This window comes from Zingiber officinale, chromosome 3A, assembly GCF_018446385.1.
Source record: "Zingiber officinale cultivar Zhangliang chromosome 3A, Zo_v1.1, whole genome shotgun sequence".
NCBI classification, from domain to species: domain Eukaryota; kingdom Viridiplantae; phylum Streptophyta; class Magnoliopsida; order Zingiberales; family Zingiberaceae; genus Zingiber; species Zingiber officinale.
In genome coordinates this window covers 23,175,471-23,189,491 of record NC_055990.1, presented here as the reverse complement: position 1 = coordinate 23,189,491, position 14,021 = coordinate 23,175,471, and the positions used below count along the sequence as shown (strand labels likewise).

The following is a 14,021-nucleotide window of genomic DNA, read 5'->3' as shown; positions in this document are numbered from 1 at the left end:
TGAAGAAAATGCCACCAGAGAGGAATGTCGCCATCGAAGAGAAGAAAGCGTGCGCGAGAGAAAAGAAGGGCACGTGTTCCCTAATAATTTTGGATTTTTTGACAGAATTAGAATTATGTCGGTATTTACTGTTAGAATTAGGATTCCATCAGTAATCATCGATGAAATATACAATTCCGTCGGTAATTACTGATAGAATTATAATTCTGTCGAAAAACTAAAAAAGATTTTGTATTTCCCAACAAAAGTTAATTTTCATTAGTAATGTCGAATAAATACGACGAAAAAATATCCATTGGTATATTTCATAGAAAAATAAATAAATTTTTATCGTCATGTATGTTGAAATACAAACCTTGGAGAATTAAATCATCCATTTCATGAGAATTGACAGGAATAAATTCCCTCCAAATTAAACTCACCGTTAGTCTTTGAGAAACATTATTTTGCCTCCTAAATTTCTTTTCCCGTTATCCGATTTATCCATTTTGAAATATATAATTCAAGGCTTTGTACTGTACAATATTGATGGACAGAAATATTTTCATTTATAAGAAAAAATATTAATACAACGCGAAATGCGTGCGAATTAAGAAAATACTTCAGCTTCCCCACTTCTTCTCTATATAAGTGAGCCAAAGTGCGTATCCATGAACCATCTACCAATTCTCAATTTCTACTCTGCATTATATTGTTCATGGCGAACCAGCACATCCTGTTCTTCCTCGGGGTGAGCAAATTCATACCACTCGTAGTATTATTAATCAACGGAACTTGTTTGGCCGAATCAGTCAGTAATCTGATTCAATAGATTTGTCTTGTATGACGTTTATTTGTTTCTTCGATTAATTATGCGCACATGAATTTTGATTGGATCGAAATGGTTGCAGCTCCTCGCCGGACTCATAGCCCATCCATCGGTTGCACTTGCTTCGTCGCCGGAGCTCTACTGGAAAACTGCTCTCCCCAACACTCCCATCCCTAGCTGCATCCGTGACCTCCTTCACCCCCCTGGTTCATTGATTTTTATCCATTTATATTTTTATTACGGTATGATCTTGTTAATTTGGAATCCCAATATATATATCAATTGAATTGCAGAGACGAGCCCGGGCTTATGGACATCGCCGGAGTCCGAAGAGGAAGTGGTGGTTCCCGGAGCCACCTCCATTTACTACAACGCCGCCAACATAGCGCAACTCCGCGACAAGTCCTCCCGGTCTCTGTTCTTCCTCGAGAAGGACCTGTTTCCAGGAGCCACCTTCGACTTGCAATTCAAGCGATCCATCCCTAAACACGCCGACCTCCTCCCTCGCCGCGTGGCCGACGCCCTCCCCTTCTCCTCCAACAAGCTCCCCGACGTCCTCGCGCTTCTCTCCGTCGACCCTAACTCGAAGGAAGCCCGGGAGATGAGCGCGACCCTGGAACGGTGCGAGCGCACGGCGAATGCAAGGGAGACGAAGCACTGCGCCACCTCCTCGAGTCCATGGTCGACTTCGCCGTCTCGGCTCTGGCCACCGACTATGTCAGCGTGGTGTCGACAGTCGTGAATGCCACGGCGGCAGCGGCGATGCAGCGATACGCGGTGGAGGGGTTCGAAAGGTTGGGCGGGGAGGGGCTGGCCGTGTTCTGCCACGCCGAGCCGTACGCGTACGTTGTGTTCCACTGCCACGCGGTGGGGAAGAGGATGATGAGGGAGTACGCGGTGAGCCTGAAGGGGAGCGACGGGAGCCGAGTGGAGGCGATCGCAGTTTGTCACCTGGACACGACGTCGTGGAATCCGCAGCACGTGATGCTCCAGGTGCTGCAGGTGAAGCCGGGAAGCGCAGAGCCGGTGTGCCATTCTGCCCAGCGACCATGTCCTGTGGACCCCTCGCCAACAAATGCTGTGACTAATAATCTAAACGACTGCTATGTCTCTTCCTATTATCGTTGCTGGTGCCTGTCTGCGTAAATTAAGTGCCTATGTTGTCGTTGTCTTCGATAACGGCTGCAGTAAGTCGACTGTAGTAGTGTCCATTAATGGATTAGCTTTGCTATATAGTAAATAAATATATTTGCTAAAGCGCATCGTTTCTAATTACGATTAACAAATTAACAAAAATATAATGAAATGGTGTTTTATTAAAATTATTTTTATTCTAATATATTTCTTATCAAATTTAGCTAGTACGCATCCATTCAATTGTAACAACAATTTTGCTACAATCTTATAGATTGATCGGTATGCTACGGTAGCGGGATTCTTGTAGGTTCACATGTCACTACTACTGTACCATATGATTGTTCATTTGTTGTTGTAGCAGATGTCGTTCACATGTTATCCTGGCGTGAAGCCAGGAAGGCGATCGTCTAAGGGCCCAATCCAAGAGGAACGCACCAACGCTGCGATGAGCTTTAATTTTTTTTAATCATTTTTTGAATATTAAGTTGAATCTCCCGCTTTACTTTTGTATTAAATGGTATTTCTCAGTTTGTGCTATCCTTCTTTACTCTAGGTGATTCTGTTGTCTCTCTTACACTTAGAGTAACATAATCATCCAAGCATTGTAGCACTAGCGAATTCTTTTGCAATGATTGTCATATTTACTTCATTCAGTCACAGATCATATAAGTCAAGCAGGAGGACTCCTCTGACGTTCAAATCAGTCACATATCATACAAAGAAGATGAAAGAAAGAAAAAGAAGAGGAAGAGGAGAGCTTAAAGGAAGAGAGTTATCTGCACTTCAGAGAATAAGAAGACCAACATATCTATATCATGCCTCTCATGACACTTATATAGATATCTGAAGGGAATCTCCATATCATTCATCTTCGTGCCCTTTTACCTCTTTCCGCCTAAGTAGGACGAGATTTGTAACAATCCATTATCATTCCTCCAATCGTTGATTGCAGTTACCAAATTAAGAAAAAAAATAATGAAAGGACTTTTTTTAATTATTTTTTATTCCAATATTTTTCTTTATCAAATTTACCTATTACATATCCACTCAATTTCAATGGTCTAAAAACTATTATGATGAGCGCAATTTACTAAATTTTTCATGTAAATATTAGTTTGTACAGACTTATTATTTACCTTTGGTTTTCAATTTTAATTAATTTAGATAATGTATCAATTTTAATTAAAATTATTATATGGATCTAAACTATTTACATTTTAAATATGATCTCTCTATCATATTCTATATGTTAGGATCAGTGCAAGATAGAGAGGGTGAATAGTGTGGTTGATAATGCAACGAAAATTTAAAAACTCAACACAATACATAATCAGTTTTACTTGGTTCACAACCTCCCAAAATTATTATATCAAAAGTCTAGTCCTAATGACTACCACCACTAACCATTTCCTTCTTGGATACCTTCCGGAGGTGGGGAAGTCTCGAAATTTAGGACTGTCTTGCTCACATACTATTGTTATTGTCACGCCCTAGAGGAGTCCCTGTCCGAGAAAATTTCTGCAGCATCTCTCCTGTACGGTGGACAATCTGAAACTTTTCTACAAGCACTAAATACCTCAGCCACATGCGGCTGGAATAATAACAACAAAATAAATCATCACCACGCAGTTTATATAAGTAAACAGAAAGATAATACCCTGACTCGAAATCAACCCTACTCCACTACACTCGTAAAGCTCAAATCCGATGAACTCACCTCTTCTGCCGTCCAGGCAGGCATGTAGTAGAATAAATCCAAAACATAACAAGTTCAAAACAGTCTAGAACAGAAAAGAAACCAAAAGAAAACCAATCATATCCTCGAGGTCTGCAGGGACCAGCAACTGGAACTCTCTCCTGACAGCATCAACCTGAAAATATCAACAATGGAGGCGGGGTGAGTCCAACACTCAGCAGGTACAATTGATATACAAGGTAGGGAAATAACACCTAGCACTAATCATGCGTACAGTCTCCTGATATAAGAAAGATAAAAATATGCATCTGAAGTAAACATGAGAGAAACTGTACTAACCAGGACCTGAGTATAAGGTCAAATAGTCCAAGTGGTATAGGAATCCTGTATGCATGTCAAACATAGGTATCCAAACAATATGCAGCATATAAATGCAGCAAACACAAACACAAGCAATAAATGCATCATGCATATGATGCCAATGATGCGTCCTGGTCACCCCTGACGCCAGTCGATCATCTCACACACAATAGTGAGGCCGAGTGGGTAGAGCTGTGACAACCGTACACTCTTTCGTCACTACTCCTGATGAGTGACCGAGTGGACGGGATGCTGTCGGAGTACACCTATCCTCCTACCCCAAATCATAAATGGGGGAGTGCAATGCTATCATCTCCCGGTACACAGTGACGGGGAGGAATCCCTGCCGGATAACACATTGTGTCACACTACCCATGAGCGGACCAACGGTGCCTAACAGAGTCCCTGCTACAACACACTCTGCCTGAATCGACCACTAACCCATGAGTGGTGGTGTGTGCAGATCCATGTAACTGGCGATGTGCTCAACAATAATGGAGCGGACTATCGCACAGCATGCAATCATGCAAATGGTGCATGGCAATAACCATAAAACATCCTGACCTAATCCATATATATAGAAAAGTGCACCCTACGTCAACGAATCATATCGAATCAAAGGTACACAGATACATGGGATGCAAATCAAGCAATCAATCATTCCTGTATCAGATATTGGGTAGTGACTAACCGAAACAAATAAAGGACATAATTAATGCAACTTGTTAAATTCACTACTATGTATATCAAATGACATAAGTCAAAAGTACCCGCCTCCAATCGAAAAGTCCAATCTGGTCCGAATACGACGTCGAGATACTCATCTCGCTTCAAAGTCCTGTGATAAATCGTACAATTTAGCTAATTTTTATTATAAACAAAAATAGCTAAACTAAATCCTAATCCGATTAGGAAGCTAGAGTATCAATTCCATTTAAATCTAAGTCTATACTTAAATCAATTCTAGTGGCAATTCAGTCTTCAACTTACCACCAGATAACCCAACCATAAATAACAACTAACCACAATATCCAATTTAATCCTTGATCTACAACTAAACACAGTTAATCCACTAAATTAGCATCTCTTGTTAACATTAACGAATTCCAGATTCACATAACCCATCAACACATGATTCATTATATAACTACCACACGTAGCTAAATTCCTACAACATACCTTGAAGTCACAACCCTGTTGATTGCTGGAACAGGAGTGCTACTAGTTGGAATTTCTACCGTAACCAAGAAAATCACAGCAAGTCCTCCCTATTCCCCTTACCTCTAAGATCACCACTCTGCTGTAAAGAACAGAGTGACACCGGCAGTGGTGAACCAGGGCACAGCAGCAACACAGAGAGAAGAAATCCACCAACTGGTCCAAGCAAGATCAAGAACTGAGATTATGAACACAGATCAAGCCATAACCCAAATTCCACACCACACAACTTACCTCCAAAACCAACTAAGGCTCGGCACAGTGGTGGCAGCCGGCCCTAGGGCTCGGCTGGATCGGCGTCGGTGAAGGGAAGAAGGTGTCGCCTAGGGCACGCGGCGGGTGGCCAAGACACCAGTGGAAGTCGGCTGTAGGGTGGAGGAAGGCCGGCGGCAGCACTAGGTAGGTGGCGGTGAAGAAATTCTCGGCGGCGGCACAACCCAATTAGGGCACGGCGTCGCTGTGGTGGCGGCCGAGGAGAGAAGAGGAGAAGGCTTCGGGTGTGCGACTCGGGAGGAAAAAAATGAAGGAGTTGGTCGGCTTTCTATTCCCTGGCAGCGTCTGCGTCGTCGGCGTCGGCAGAGGAGAGGACGTCGGCACATAGGGCTCGGCGATTAGGGCAAGGAGGAGAGCGTCGACGCACGGGGAAGGAAGAAGGGAACGACACAGTAATGAGGAAAAGAAAATAAATAAGGAAAAAGAAAAGAAAATTAAATATATAAACGTTTCCTCATTTAAATGGGCTAGCCTAAACAAGCTTTTCCGGACCCCATTTTTATCCCCGTCAACTCGTCCGTACGAGCTCCGAAAAATTTCCAAAAATTCTGGAAAATTTTCTTATTAATATTCGCCTATTTTTCGGTATTTTACAGTTATTATAATTCACTAGAACATGGATATGCTCTCGTATTGTAAGTATTATTTTCATTCCCTAAATTGGAATGTCACTTACAGGATTGTATTTTTCCTCTTTGAAGTAAGGAATTTTGACCTAGGGGCGTAAACAACATTATAATTATATGTTCCCATAGCTTTGTGCAGCTCGGTAGGCGAAAGAAGGCATGGATAGAGTTGAAACATAACGGAAAGGTAAAAATCAAATGCATTTACTGCAAACAACTAGCCCATAATCGAAGGTCTTGTAGAATGCCACCAACCCTTGGTTCATGACTTATTGGTATATGTATGCAGGAATATTATACTTGATTTATATATTTTGTAAGCATAAAGAATGGATGGATATATTTTTGTATGTAGTACATCCATAGTCTTGTAAGAAAATAGTAGTATTTTAGTATTTTTACTAAGTCCTCATTCGATTAAATTTCATCTAGTTGACTTTACTATAAAAAAAATATATTGTATCAAATTGATATTTAAGAAAATGAATATAATCAGAAGAACTAGATGAACATATAAGAATTAATTTCATATCATTATGAGCTTTTTATATCCATCAACCGGTTTCAAACACATTTTTTTATTTTTTAAATTTGAACCATTTTGCGAGAATCCATGGATTTGTTGTAGAATTGGCAATGAATCATGGGATTTGTCGTAGAATTGGCAATGAATCTATGGATTCATTATAGAATTGTTGATGAATCCATAGATTTGTCATAAAATGGTCAAAAATTTTAAAAAAATATTAATGTGTTTGAAATTGGTAGATGGACGGAATGACATAAAATAAATTCTTATGTATTCCTATAGATCTCCTAATTATATATATGTCTCAAACATCAATTTGACCCAATATATTAAAAATAGTACTTTTTTGAACATGAATCAGATTTTTCGGACACATTCATTTTCATAAAATTAATGCTCTGAATATTTTGGGTCAAATTGATGTTTGAGAGTATTTATATAATCAGGAGAATGAGATGAATACATATGAACTGATATCATATTATTCCAAGCTCTCTAGGTCTAAATGTCATTTCGAACACATTTATTTTTATTTTATTTTTGACCATTCTGTAATGAATCCATGGATTCATTGTCAATTATGATATGAATCAAAGGATTCCTAATCCTATGCGACTTATGGTCTACCCCTGTGCATGATAGGTGCTTGAGGCACCAGGAATAGATCTAAGCGAGCATTACTTTTCCATTTTTTAAATTTTTTTATTTGTTAAAAATCTTAAATTCCTTAAATTTTAAACCTTAAATATATATCCCAAATTCTAAATCCTAAGCCCTAAAAAAATTATGCATCCTAAATATTACACCCTACACTAAACCCTAAATTCCAAATCCTAAATCCAAAGATTAAAAAAATCAAAATAAAAAAATTGCACATCCTAAATACTATATACTATAACCCATGAACATCTAATTTTCTTTTTCATTTTAATTTTTTTACTTAAACACTATAACACAATCCTTAAATCATTTGGGGGAAAATCTAATTGGCTTAACCCCAAGCTTAAAAAAATAAACAAAAAAAGGAAAAAAAAAATGCTCAACATCTTGATTTGAGGCGTTCAACGTTTCATTTTTATGCTTATTTTTTTCATTTTTTTATTTGAGGCACCTCGAATTCATTTGAGGGACCTCAATTATGCGCAGATACATAAGAAAGAGTCAGGCAGTATGTCATTTTCATCCTATAGATCTCCTAATTATATAAATATCCTTAAATATTAATTTGACCAAATGTATTGAGAGCAGTATTTTTTTTAAACACAAATTAGATTTTTTGAACACATTCATTTAAAAAAAAAAAATCATGTTTTCAACATTTTGGGTGAAATTGATGTTTGAGAGAATTATATTATCAGGAGAACTAAATGAACACATATGAACTAGTATCATGTTATTCCAAGTTCTCTAGGTCAATCTGTCATTTTGAACAAATTTATTTTGTTATTTTTGACTATTCTGTGATGATCCATGGGTTCGTCATCAATTCTGGAATGAATCCAAGGATTTGTTGCCAATTCTGTGATGAATCCATGGATTATTCATAGATTGATCAAAATTTTAATATAAAAATAAATGTGTCCGAAACAAGCAGATGGACCTAAAGAGCTCGAAATGACATGAAACTAATTTATATGTGTTCGTCTAGTTCTAATTATATAAATGCTCTCAAATATGAATTTAACCAAATATATTGAGATTAATGATTTTTAACATCAAAATGACTCCAATATATTCAAACAATAAACTCTTCTTAGTATTTTACTAAGTCATCAATCGATTGAAATCCATCTAATTGACTTAACTATGAAAAAGATATTGTGTCAAATTGATATTTGAGAGCATAGATATAATTAGTAGAACAATCGAATACATAGGAACTGGTTGTATGTCATTCTAAGTTCTTAAGGTTCATCAGTCATTTTCTAATACATTTATTTTTATTTTTCAATTTAGAGCATTCTGTGACAAATCCATGGATTCGTCGTAGAATGGTTAAAAATTAAAAATAAATTTGTCTGAAATCTACAGATGAACCTAGAGAACTTGGAATGACATGAAATAAATTCTTATGTATTCATATAGATCTCTAGATTATATAAATGCTCTCAAACTTGAATTTGACCCAATATATTAAGATCAATGATTTTTTGAACAGAAATTAGATTTTTTAAAATACATTCATATTCAAAAAATCACTGCTCTTAATATATTATGTCAAATTGATATTTTATAACATTTATATAATCAAGAGAGCTAGTCAATTATATAGAAACCTGTTTCATATCATTCCAAACTCTTTAGGTCAACTGTCATTTCAGATACATTTATTTTTTATTTTTAACTATTCTGTGATGAATTCATGGATTCGTTGCCAATTCTACGATGAATCCAAGGATTCATTGCTAATTCTATGATGACTCCATGAATTTATTCTAGAATGGTCAAAATTTAAACATAAAAATAAATGTGTACGGTTGATGGATCTAAAGAGTTCCGAATGACATGCAATCAGTTCCTATATGTTTGTCTAGTTCTTTTGATTATATAAATACCCGCAGACATCAATTTGACCTAATATATTAGTGATTTTTTAATATCAAAATGACTCTGACATGTTCAATCAATAACTCTTTTAGTATTTTTACTAAGTCATCAATCAATTAAAGTCTTTTTAATTGACTTAGCTATGAAAAAAAATATATTCTATCAAATTAATGTTTGAAGGCATGGATGGATATAATCAGAAGAACTAGACTAACATATGAGAACTAATTTCATATTATTCTGAGCTCTTTAAGTCTATTAGTCAATTTTTGGACACATTTATTTTTATTTTTAAATTTTGGCCATTCTACATAAATCCTTAGATTCGTCGCAGAATTGGCAACGAATCTTTGGCCTACAGTCTTGGTAAAGTCATTTGAAGACTTTAGCTTCTGCGACAAATTTTGAATTCATCCAAGAGTTTGCAATGAATATCTATTTTGTTGCTAAATTTGCAACGAAACAAGAATTCGTTGTAGAGTTTGCAACAAATATCGAATTTCGTCGTTAATTTGTAACAAATTTTATGACAAAATATAATTTGTTGCTAATCTACGATGAAACTCTTTTGTTCTTAATTTCATTGTTAATTAGCAATGATTTCTTTTTTTTCCGCTAAATTTGTCATAAATTTAGGATGAAAAATTTTCATCCCTAAATCAAGGTATTCTTGTAGAAGGGATCCCCACGCACTGTAGCGATTGTTAAGACCAAATCAAAGAGGGCTCTAGCCCTGAAATTAAACAAAACAAAAAATTAAGATGAAAAAAATAAAAGAAATACTCAAACAAAACTGAAAAAAAACTTAGGTTGCCTCTTAGGAAGGGTTTGTTTTCGGTCATTTAGCTCAACCCTTATTAGTTACAATCGGGAGTGCATGGTTTAAGATGGTTTCTTTTCCCTCTTCTCTTGATAGGTGCTTCAATGAAAAATCTTTTGAATCGTACCCGTGTCGGTGCCAGATACTTTCTAACTCTCCTATTCTTGTGTCTTGACCTTTGATTAAATATGCACATCCTCTTTGGCTTGTCACATCTATTAAACTTTGCTCATGGAGGAACTAGGTACTTGCTTGCTCTACCTCTTCATCCTTTATTGGATAGACTAAACAATTCATAGCATCATCAAGAGGTCATCCAACTGATTCTTCCATAACTACCTGTTGTGAAAATTTGTCTGACAACAAACATGTTTAACAAAAGTTTGATTATTAATTTACCCCTCAAGAGGTCTTCATTGGATGGTGCTCGGAATTAGAATCTAGTGCTAGAGAATTGAGCTCAGAGTCGGATGGTGCTCTACATTAGAATCTAATGTCCAAGAGTCACGTTTTGAGCCGAATAGTGCTTGGCATAAAAAATTTGGGATTGGGAAATTAAAGAGGGGAGTAGTTTTGATTTAGTTCGAGGAGGAAGTGACGGACAATAAAGACAATCAATAATAATGAACGTTAATCATTACAGAAGGAGTATATTCTATGATGTGGTTACTAAATGGCTAGACAATAATAGTATCGACGACCATTATAGGAGGAGAATTTAAATGTCATAATGGACTCCATTACGCGGTAAGAACAATACAAGGAGGGTGATAATCAAGCGATAGGGTATGCTAATCTCGTACAATCATCTCTTTCATTCTATCAAAATGTATATTATCACTATAAGAAAAAAATCCGATAAACAGTTGTAACGACCCACCTTCTGGGTACTGAGCTGTAAGGCCGATCGCTACAATTATGCTAAACTATACTGTGCGGAAAGCTGGGCTAATTAAAATTTTACTCTACTAATGACGGATACAACTGATATGAAAGGTCTACAGACCTTCTTTGCTGGTATACATATGCTAAGGAGGGGAAACTAAACATCCCAACTGAGCTAGGGACTAGAAAATGAACTTCCCAACTACCTACGGACCTGCCGATCGATCCACAGATCGATCGGAGCTGCGGTCATTCTGTTCCCAACTGGATCGGTCGGCAGATCGATCTAGGTGTGACTGGATCGGTCAGCAGACCGATCCAGGTATGTCTGGATCGGTCGGCTGACCGATCCAGGCACCTGAAACTCTCCTGGAACGCTACTGTATCGTGCTGGATCGGTCGGCTGACCGATCCAGGAGGATACAGTAGCATACTGTATCTGTTTGGATCGGTCGGCTGACCGATCCAGTGGCACTGCCCAGGCCCTGATCGGTTTGGAGACCGATCAGAGTTCTGAGTTCAGCCCTGAACTCTGATTTCAGCACTTTGGCGTGCCAAAATCTCACACAACAATTCTAAAATCAATGAAAATACATTCTAACAACTATTAACCAGCATTCTAACATAATTACTAACAAACTAAACCTGGCATACTACATAGTGCATGGTTTACTATTTCATAATACTTAACAACCAAAACTGAATAATGAAACTAAAACGCAAAGTGCTAATACTGAAGTAAAACTATTTAGATCCCAAAGATCTTTATTCCAACTCCTGCCCACACACATCTTGATAGCATTGCCCTCCAACCTCCGCTACTGATCCACTTTTCCTTTACCTTTATCTACAGTATAAGAAAAGTAGTATCTATAAGCTAAAAAGCTTAGTAAGAAACCATCTACCTCACAAAAACATGCAACGATGCAAATATGATTTTAAATCATGCTGTTTAAAACATATTGCTGGATATACTGAATAAACTAAGCATGGCATGGCATATAAGCATACAATCATGGCATATCTAAAGCTGAACATAAAGTCATCAGGCATATTCACAGGAAAAACTAAGCTGATACTAAGAACTGAGCTACGCTAATACTGATCTACTGCTAGAACTGTACTGAATTCACGAACTAATTTCTGAAAGGTTGAAAACCATATACATATAGTAAGTGAAAATACTAATCATGCTGCTGAGGGGTTCGACAACTGTATGTGCTATGCGCGCATCTCTAACTAGACCCGAGGTTGCAAGTCCCGAATTTAGTAGAGCTACTAGGTTATCTAAACCTAGGGACCGACTATGGGAGCCCAGCCCAATGGATATCTAATCCAGTACAGTGCCAACTGAAAAGTAAAATACCGAGTATAGCTAAACTGTTCTAAATTGCTGTTTCTAGGTTATCTGAACCTAGAGCTAGGTTGTCTGAACCTAGAGGCGACTGTGGGAGCCCACCCATTGGACCGTAGTCCCATATAAGTTAGAATAAACTAATCTACTAATTTAGATGCTTCTAATGCATTTAACTGTGCTAATAAAATGCCTAAATTGCATTCTTTTCTAAGCTAGTTATTTAATCGAACACCTTGTGTGCTTTAACTCCCCTCTCCATTAGGGAGACTATCTTTAGGCACCCAACAGCATCTAAACCTCCAACTGAAGGAGAAAAGACGTGTCCGGCCCATCTAAAGGTACTCACTAAATCCCTAAACCTGCGAGGAGGGTTAAATACACTCTATGTGTCGAAAACATACGCATATAACTAAACTGATGCACAGAAAATCAAACGGTAGCTATTATACTGCAGGTGAGGGGTTTCTTACCTCCGGTTCGTAATTTCTTACGATTCTATTCGCTAGAATTCCGGTGGAGATGATCTTCTCGACGATCCGCTCACGTCTTCGCGTTCCTCTCGCGGAGAAGAACCTTTTTTTCGTGTTGGAGTCGTCGCCGGAAGATGTTCCCTTGACCCTGGGCTTGGTGCGCCGAGAGGAGGAGGAGGGAAGAAGAGGTGGTCGGCGAAACTAGGTTGGGGAGGAGGAAAGGTCACGAACCAAATAGAAAATAAACCAAACCCCACTTAAATTTTCTATTTATATTAAGTGGTAAAGTTCCGCCCAACTCCAACTTAAATAAAATTGTTTCCCTTTCCTTTCAGCACGGCCCTGCTGGGTTCAACTGGTTATTAACATTATCCCTAGACCATAGGTCTCGGGTTCAATTCCCGCTAAGGCCGTTTTTGTTTCCTAATTATTTTTACTGCTCCGCTACTCGGAAAATTCTGGAAAAATATCTAAAAATTCCAGAAAAATTGTAGAATATTTATAATGCAGTTTCGAGAATTTTCGGGCGTTACAATCCCCCATACCTTATAAAAAGTTCGTCCTCGAACTTAGAACAACTCTGGGTACTTCTGTCTCATGCTGGCCTCTGTCTCCCAAGTTGCCTCCTCTACTGTGTGACTGTGCCAAATAACTTTGACTAATGGTACTTCCTTGTTCCGCAATTTCTTAACTGCTCGGTCTATTATCTGAATAGGCCGACTATCATAGCTGAGGTCTTCACGGATCTGTACCGACTGGGGCTCAATCACCTGGATGGCATCTGGGGTATGCTTCTTCAGCATAGAGACATGCTGACATTTCCTGGGGTAGCTCTAGCTCATATGCTACCTTGCCCACTCTTCTGCTGATAAGGTATGGTCCCACATATCTGGGACTTAGCTTGCCCTTCTTTCCAAAACGCATTACTCCCTTCATGGGAGCTACTCTGAGGAACACTGAATCCCCAACTGAAAACTCTAAGGGTCTGCGCCGTGTATCAGCATAGCTCTTCTGGCGGCTCTGAGCTGTCTCTATCCTCTAGCGGATCTACTGTATAGCTGCTGTGATATCTGCTACTAGATCTGTCTGAAGCTCTAGTTCTTTCTGTTCACTACTCTCATACCAGCAGATTGGAGATCTACACCTCTGCCCATAGAGAGCCTCATAAGGTGCCATGCCGATAGTGGCCTGATAGCTGTTGTTGTATGCAAATTCTGCTAAGCTCAGATATTTGCACCAACTTCCCTTGAAGTCTAGGGCACACGCTCGGAGCATATCTTCGAGTACCTGATTTA

General features: G+C 38.3%; 1 pseudogene; it reads left to right on the top strand.

Annotated features, from left to right (window-relative positions):
- Positions 1-663: 663 nt before the first annotated feature.
- LOC122053607 lies at positions 664-1,955 on the top strand (annotated as a pseudogene).
- Positions 1,956-14,021: the final 12,066 nt, after the last annotated feature.